The sequence below is a fragment of the Nematolebias whitei genome, chromosome 5 (genome assembly GCF_014905685.2).
Source record: "Nematolebias whitei isolate Nwh7 chromosome 5, NemWhi1, whole genome shotgun sequence".
Classification (NCBI taxonomy): Eukaryota; Metazoa; Chordata; class Actinopteri; order Cyprinodontiformes; family Rivulidae; genus Nematolebias; species Nematolebias whitei.
Window position 1 is genome coordinate 55,164,522 of NC_056502.1, and position 8,913 is coordinate 55,173,434.

An 8,913-nucleotide genomic window follows, 5' to 3' on the forward strand; every position below is an offset into this window, starting at 1 on the left:
TCATGTTGCTGCTGATCTGTTTCAATGTTGATGTGTTCATGCGTGCACATCTGCTCACAGACTCATGTTCATGTTTGTGCTGATGTTCAATGTTTTATGTAATGAGTGCTTAGTGTATATTTAGTTGATGTTTTTCTTAGTTCATATCTTAGATGTTATTACTGTTTTTCTTAGACATTTTATTGTTGGATGTAACTGGGACCCCGTGTACATAATTTCGCTCCACCACATGTACCACATGAGGTGCGAATGACAATAAAGAAACTCTGACTCTGACTCTTTTTTACATTATCATTACTATTTTAGAATATCTTGATAATCAAAGTGTGTTTAGTTCATACCACTTCTAATGTTGAAGTGAACCACTCGATTAAATCTACTGTGAAACAATATTCATGATTTTTAAACCTCATTAGATATGGAGATCAAGTTAAATGTCTATTTACAAAGTAATTGTGCATTTTGATCTTCTGTCTGAATGAGTGGATTTGATGTCGGTCAGAAGTCAGGGATGTCGGTCAGAAGTCAGAAAGCAAGTTATGAGAACGAAGTGCCTTGTTTTAAAACTCAGCAGACAGTAAATAAGAAGCTGGCACCTGCAAAGTTTCTCACGTCTTCAAAATATTTTTCTACGTCTGTACTAACCGTTCCTAAACATTCCTGCCGTCTTTTGACTTTTAATAACCCTCTGACATCACTGAAACACCGCCCCTGCTGGTTGTTTCAACCAATCAGGAAGTACCAAGTACAGAAAGTGAGTACTCTTTAAAAAGTGAACACTTCCTGGGACTATTCAGTCTTCCTTGAGTCTATGAAGTCTTCCCAGGAGTCTTCCACTTCTGAGTGGAATCTCTGACTGGAGTCTTACTGAGAGTTCCTAAGGAACTTTCAGATTTAATCAATAGCTGATGGATTTGACTGTGAGACGAGGGTCCGTCCATCCCAGCGGAGTCACAGCGCCTCGCTGTGAACTCACCCGGGCGTAACGCCCTACAACTTCAAAGGAAGCTTGTTCTGTTGAACGGAGAAAACCACACGACTTCTGACGATGACCAGTCGCTTTAACCGGAGACGCTGTAAAGGGATCATACTAATGGACTTCTGTTCCGGAGTGGAGGTATCCCCCATCTAAGGTAACAAAGTCTCTGCATGTCCTGAAGTGTACCGGAAAGCTGAGCAGGGTGTTGAAAGAAGAGTGCTAATTCTGGTCAACAAACATACATCTTCCTTCATCCATCTTCCTTTTAAATCTATTCCTTCTCTTAAACTTTTCTATTTACCAGTAATCTAGATGCCTTCAGAGGTGAATCAGCCTCAATCAGTAATGTTTTGTTGTCTTGTTAGTAAAGCGTGCCAAGTTTTTATTAATCAGAAACAGATCAGCAAATCAATGCGTACATGTTTTGATGTTAAATTTTGATTCCGTTGACCGCATTGACCGCATTTACTCTGATGGGTCAAAAATAAAATGGCATCTCATGTCACTGATTAAACAATCCACTCACAGTTATCTTGGTCACATGGCAAAAATTTAACTAGAAAAAGAAAGAATCCGTTGTAATTAACAATTAATATTCTTTGTGCTTGAACTAGCTTTAAGAATAATTAATTAGTAGTGTGTCTACAGCAAAGCTGTCCTGCATCACTACACAGGAAAAAGGCAAAGAGGAAGACCAAAGAGGAGATATATGGATGCAGTTAGAAAGGACATGAAGGTAGTTGGAGTGAGAACAGAGGATGCAGAGGACAGAGTGAGGTGGAGGAGGATGACTTGCTGTGGCGACCCCTGATGAGAGAAAAGCCGAAAGAAGAAGAAGATGGGCGAGACAAGACTGTTCATGGAAGGACTAAAGGATGGATGGACAGAGGCTATACGATAATATGTACACCTTTCAGCCAGCGTATGAAAACTGATGGAAAAAAATACAAGAGGTACATAAACATACGAACTGTATTTTAAAAAAACTAAACATTGTGCACAAAAAGACACAAAAACGGGCACAAAGTTGTGTTGAACCATCACAGCAGTGCTACTTGAAAAAAAACTAGGTGAAGTTGTAGAGAGCAGAGGAAGCAGCAGGCTGACCTGTCTGATGGTCCTGGCCACCAGGCTCTCCAGCACTGGTCCTCGGTCTTCATGTAAAAGGTGAACTTCATCCAGGATGAGGAGCCGAACAATTTGGGATAGAGCCACATCTCCAACACTCTTCCTGGTCACCACATCCCATTTCTCTGGAGTAGTCACCAACATCTAAAACACATACAGAGGATGTTAGCTACTAAAAATCAGGCTGAAACTAACAGGAGATCGAGCCTTTTCAGTCATGGGCTCTAAACTCTTAACAATCTGCCCATCAACATTCGACATGTCTCTTGGTCACTTCAGTCTCTGCTTTTAAATCACTCCTTAAAACACATCTGTACTCATTGACTTTTAACACGGAGTGATCTCATTTACATTTAGGTTTTTTTTTTTATTGATTCTGATTGGGAGCACCACGGTGGAGGAACTGGTAGAGCTGCTGCCTCTCAGCGAGCAGATCCCTGGTTCAAATCCTGGTCCGGGGGCCTTTCTGGGTGGAGTTTGCATGTTCTCTCCATGCTCCGTGGGTTTTCTCCAGGTACACTGGTTTCCTCCCACAGACCAAAAACATGCATGTTAGGCTGATTGGTAACTCTAAATCATCCCTAGGTGAGAGTGAGAAAGTGAATGGTTGTCTCGTTTGTCTCTATGTGTCCCTGTGATGGACTGGAGACCTGGCCAGGGTGTACCCCACCCCTCGCATAGTGATTGCTGAACATGGGCACCAGTGATACTCTTGACCTGTAAAGTAAGAAGTGGGAAAAGAGGATGGATGTTAAAGAGTTCCATTTTTAACCACATTTGGAAAATGTTTAAAAAGATGGATGGATAGATGCATGAATGAAAGGATGGATGGATGAATAAATGTTTTTATGAGAAAAATTAAGGCAACTAAGCTAAACATCCATCCATTCTCTTCCGCTTATCCGGGGTCGGGTCACGGGGGTAGCAGCCTAAGAAGGGAGGCCCAGACTTACCTCTCCCCAGCCACTTGGGCCAGCTCTTACAGGGGAATCCCAAGGCCTTCCCAGGACAGCAGAGAAACATAGACCCTCCAGCGTGTCCTGGGTCTTCCTCTGGGTCTCCTCCCGGTGGGACGTGCCCGGAACACTGCACCAGGGAGGCGTCCAGGAGGCATCCTACCCAGATACCCGCGCCACCTCAACTGGCTCCTCTCGATGTGGAGAAGCAGCGGCTCTACTCTGAGTCCCTCCCGGATGACCAAGCTTCTCACCCTATATCTAAGGCAGAGCCCAGACACCCTGCGGAGAAAACTTATTTCGGCCGCTTGTATCCGAGATCTCGTTCTTTTGGTCACAACCCAAAGCTCGTGACCATAGGTGAGGGTAGGAACGTAGATCGATCGGTAAATTGAGAGCTTCGCCTTTTGACTCAGCTCTCTCTTCACCACGACAGACCTGTACAATGCCTGCTTCACTGCTGATGCTGCACCTATCCACCTATCGATCTCACGCTCCATTTGTCCCTCACTCGTGAACAAGACTCCAAGATACTTAAACTCCTCCACTTGGGGTAGGACCTCCTCCCTGACCCGGAGAGGGCAATCTACCCTCTTCCGGCTCAAGACCATGGCTTCGGATTTAGAGGAACTGATCTTCATCCCGGCCGCATCGCATTCGGCTGCAAACCGCTCCAGCGAAAGCTGTAGATCATGATCTGATGAAGCCAATAAGACCATATGATCTGTAAAAAGCAGAGACGCAATCCTAAGGCCACCAAAACAGTTCCCCTCAACACCTTGGCTGCGCCTAGAAATTCTGTCCATAAAAGTTATGAACAGAATCGGTGACAAAGGGCACCCTTGGCGGAGTCCAACTCTCACCGGGAACAAGCCCAACTTACTGCCGGCAATGCGGACCAGGCTCTGACACCGGTCATACAGGGACCTAACAGCCCATATCAAAGGGCCCGGTACCCCATACTCCCAGAGTACCCCCCCCCCCAGGGTTCCCAGAGGGACGCGGTCGAACGGCTTCTCCAAGTCCACAAAGCACATGTAGACCGGTTGGGCAAACTCCCACGCACCTTCCAGGACACTGCTGAGAGTGTAGAGCTGGTCCAGTGTTCCACGGCCAGGACGAAAACCGCACTGCTCCTCCTGAATCCAAGGTTCGACTATCCGACAGACCCTCCTCTCCAGAACCCCAGAGTAGACCTTACCAGGGAGGCTTATGAGCGTGATTCCCCTGTAGTTGGAACACACTCTACGATCCCCCTTTTTGAATAGGGGGACCACCACCCCGGATTGCCAATCCAGGGGAACTTCCCCCGATGTCCACGCAATATTACAGAGTTGCGTAAGCCAACACAACCCTACAACATCCAGAGCCTTAAGGAACTCCGGGCGAATCTCATCCACCCCTGGGGCCCTGCCACCAAGGAGCTTTTTAACTACCTCGGTGACCTCAGCACCAGAGATTGGAGGGCCCGACCCAGAGTCCCCAGGCTCCGCTTCCTCAGTGGAAGACGTGCCGGTGGGATTGAGGAGGTCTTCAAAGTATTCCGCTCACCGACACACAACATCCCGAGTTGAGGTCAGCAGCAGACCACTCCCACTATAAACAGTGTTGGTGGTGTACCGCTTTCCCCCCCGAGACACCGGATGGCGGACCAGAATCGCCTCGAAGCCGTGCAGAAGTCATTCTCCATGGCCTCTACGAACTCCTCCCATGCCCGAGTTTTTGCCTCATCGACCACCCGAGCCGCATGTCGCTTGGACTGCCGGTGCCCATCAGCTGCTTCCGGGGTCCCACAGGCCAAAAAGGCTCGATAGGACTCCTCCTTCAGCCTGACAGCATCCCTCACTGACGGTGTCCACCATCGGGTTCGAGGGTTGCCGCCGCGACAGGCACCGACAACCTTGCGGCGGCAGCTCCGGTAAGCCACCTCGACAATAGAGGCACGAAACATGGTCCACTCTGACTCAATGTCCCCCACCTCCCTCGGAACATGTTCGAAGTTCTCCCGGAGGTGGGAGTTAAAACTCTGTCTCACAGAAGACTCTGCCAGACGTTCCCAGCAAACCTTCACAATACGTTTGGGTCTGCCAGGTCTGACCGGCTTCTTCCCCCACCATCGTAGCCAACTCACCACCAGGTAGTGATCAGTGGACAGCTCAGCCCCTCTCTTCACCCAAGTGTCCAAGACATGGGGCCGCAGATCAGATGAGACGATGACAAAGTCGATCATCGAACTGCGGCCTAAGGTGTCCTGGTGCCAAGAGCACATATGGACACCCTTATGCTTGAACAAGGTGTTCGTTATTGACAATCCATGACGAGCACAGAAGTCCAACAACGGAACACCACTCTGGTTCAGATCAAGGGGGCCATTCCTCCCAACCACACCCCTCCAGGTCTCAATGTCATTGCCCACATGAGCATTGAAGTCCCCCAGCAGAACAAGGGAGTCCCCAGGAGGTGCACTTTCCCGTACCCCCTCCAAGGACTCCAGAAAGGGTGGATAATCTGAACTGCCGTTTGGTGCATAAGCACAAACGACAGTCAGAACCTGTCCCCCACACATAGGTGGAGGGAGGCCACCCTCTCATTCCCCGGGGTGAACCCCAACACACAGGTACCAAGTTGGGGGGCAATAAGTATGCCCACTCCTGCTCGGCGCCTCTCACCAGGGGCAACTCCAGAGTGGAAAAGTATCCAGCCCCTCTCAAGGAAACTGGTTCCAGAGCCAGAGCCATGCGTAGAGGTGAGTCCGACTATTTCTAGCCGGAACCTCTCAGCCTCACACACCAGCTCAGGCTCCTTCCCCGCCAGTGAGGTGACATTCCACGTCCCAATAGCCAGCTTCTGTAGCCTAGGATCAGACCGCCAGGGTCCCCGCCCTCGGCCACCACCCATCCCACATTGCACCCGACCCCTTTGGCCCCTCCCAAAGGTGGTGAGCCCATGGGAAGGGGGACCCACGTCATTGTTTGCCCGGCCGAGCTCCATGGGTAAAAGCCCGGCCACCAGGCGCTCGCCCGCGTGTCCCACCTCCAGGCCTGGCTCCAGAGTGGGGCCCTGGTGACCCACGTCCGGGCAAGGGAACACTAGGTCTGTTTATTTTTCTAATCATCGGGGTCTAAAAAAGTTAAATCTGGTTCTCTGGACATTCAAAAAAAAAAAAAAAAAGCAAAACAACAAAAAAATGTAGAAACATTTCGTCTCTCATCCGAGAGACTTCCTCAGTCTGAGGTGCTGTATTCAGCTTAGTCTCTTAAATAGCACCATCTCAGAGTGGATCAACCAGTTTTGCTGCTGACAACCAAAACCGGCTGATCACATGCTCAAGAAGGACCATCAGCCTAACAATGGATCATTCTCACCTGGACATGGGCACCAGCGACCCCCGTGACCCAAAATGGAATAAACGGGTAAAGATAATGGATGGATGGATATTCAAAGGTGACGATTTGATGTCCACATTAAAATTAAATGACTGTAACTTCGTTGACTTCAAATGCAACAAGATGATCAATGAATGTTCGAGACAAAGATTACTTCAAGAAACCTCCCATTTTAAATCATAAAACCAGAATGACTTCTGCTCATTCTAAATTTGTCCAATGGCCTAATCTCCTAAAGTGAAGGAGAATCATTTTAAATAATAAATAAGATATATCCTGTAGCCGTTTCTTGAAATAAGATTTAAATTTGAGGTTGATTTGTGTGCCTTTTGTAAATCAGACGATAAATCCATCGAGCATTTTTTATTTTATTTTTTCATGTCAATACAAAGTGTTTGGTCAGACATCAGAAACTGGATTAATCTCAAACTTAACATTCCTTCTTTTCATGCTGATTCCATTTTACTTTATGTGGATAACTGAAGCTCAGCTTTCTCTGATACTATAAATATTGTCATACTTATAGTACCACATTCACTGTAGTAAGAGGAGAGATAATAAGCCCTCCTTCCAGTTTTATGAACCATTTTAAGTCATAATATTCTTCATTAAGTAATTAAAAAACTTCAAAAGTGCTAGAATCATCTCACAACAGATAAAACTTATTGTTTTAATTAAAACAATGTTCTTCATATGTCACGCTCTTTTTTTTTTTATTTATTTATTTATTTATTTATTTATTTATTTATTTATTTATTTATTTATTCCTCTTTCATTATTTTCTGAAATGTAGTTATGACACCCTTCATGAGTTTGTATTTATATATTGTTTCATTGTTCTGTTTTGTGTTGTTAATAAAATTCTAGGAAAAAAAAAAAACCTGACGGGCTTGTCAGCCGGTAAGGGGCATTTACCTTCAGAACAAATTGAGGCAGTCGATTGGTCAGTTGCTGACACGCCTACAGGATTGATTGACAGGTCGCTGTGCAGGATCCAACTTGGTTAAAATATTTCTTTAAAAAGTGAGAGCTGTAGCAGCGGCGCTGGGAGGAGGTGGGGCAGCCCAAATGCAGCGGCAGCGCAGCTGTCTCTCTGCAGCGCAGGGCTCCAGGTGATGACCAGATATTTTGCTTTTGCCCTCACTGCTCTGGGCCCCTTAGAGATCGTGGGCCCCTGGGCAGTTGCCCTTATGGTTAATCCGGCCTTGCCTCTTGGACCCCCACCTCTGCTTTAAGACGTTCCTGTGTACCTCCGCCGTGGTATCCTGCCCGCTCGAGGACATCGCTCCAGGCGCCGTGGAAAACGGGCCGGCCGGCTTGTGAGGATCAAAGCCTGCCGGGCTGCTGCTGCAGCTTCCTCTTCAACCGAAGACCACATCTTAAATCACCTGTCCTGGCGCCGCGCCGATCCACCTGAGTCCTTCCCGGTCCCACGGGTCGGGTCATGCTTCCACAGTGGACCTGTTAGCCGCGGCTGGGCTTCTGGTCGTTGGAGTCGCGGGTCGAACTCCACAAATCTGAGACCGCTGGTCTTAACTTCATGGACAACTTCTCCTGCTGTGGTTCCTACAAGGATTGCACTGATAAACGCCAGGTCTCTGGCTAATAAAACGTTTATATTGAAGGACTTTTTCTCCTCCACCGGTCTGGACTTCCTCTGCGTGACTGAGACATGGCTCTCCTGTGGTGAGTTCATGGCCCTGTCGAAATTTTACCATCGGACTGTTCTTATTTTAATGCTCCGAGAACATCAGGCAAAGGTGGTGGATTATTAACTATTTTCAAAAAACGTTGGAACTGCAAACTGGTACAGATACCAGCTGTAAGGATGGTACCATTTGGTGGCCCGGTTTGCGTCTGTGTTCCCTAGTGTTTTCTCTTTAGTTCAATTGGTGCCACCCTTGTCTCGTCACAGCTGTTTGTAATCACGTCTCGTCTTGTCCCTGTATATAAGTCGTCTGTTCAGTCTTGTTCTTTGTCGCGTCGTCTTCGTTGGGTCCCTGTGTTCTCCTGTGTCTTCTGAGTTTCCTGAGTTCCTCTGAGTTTCCCTGAGTCCCTCTGAGCTTCCCGTGCCTTCATCCCGTTTTGTAAGTTGTGCTGCCTCGTCAGCCTGTTATTTTCGTATTTTATTATTATCATTAAATCTCTAAATTTTGTACTTCTGCCGAGTGAGTCCCTGTCTGCACTACTGGGTTCGCCCTGATCTGAAAACCCCTGACATTAGCTAATTTTTTGAGCTTCGAACTGCTGTGTTTTCAGGTGGGCCATTCAAATCCTGTTTTTTCAGATATGTTATACAGGCCACCCAAATATAATAAACACTTCTCTTTTCAAAGAGTCCAAACCCCCTCCCCCTCCAGCAAGGCCTTGTCGAATATTTAACCCTTCCACTGCTGCACTCTTTTCATATGCTTTTACTAAAAACTTTCCCTCAGTCTGTGAAACCTCTTCCACCAACACCCAT

The 8,913-nt window shown here is 47.2% G+C and overlaps 1 protein-coding gene across 1 annotated transcript in view; it reads right to left on the minus strand.

Moving 5' to 3' along the window:
- LOC119410439 (activating signal cointegrator 1 complex subunit 3) overlaps positions 1-2,122 on the minus strand; it is a gene marked incomplete in the record, with an annotated part of 282,415 nt that extends 280,293 nt beyond the window's left edge. The window contains 1 exon segment of the mRNA XM_037677348.1: positions 2,087-2,122.
- Between the last annotated feature and the right edge of the window lie 6,791 nt (positions 2,123-8,913).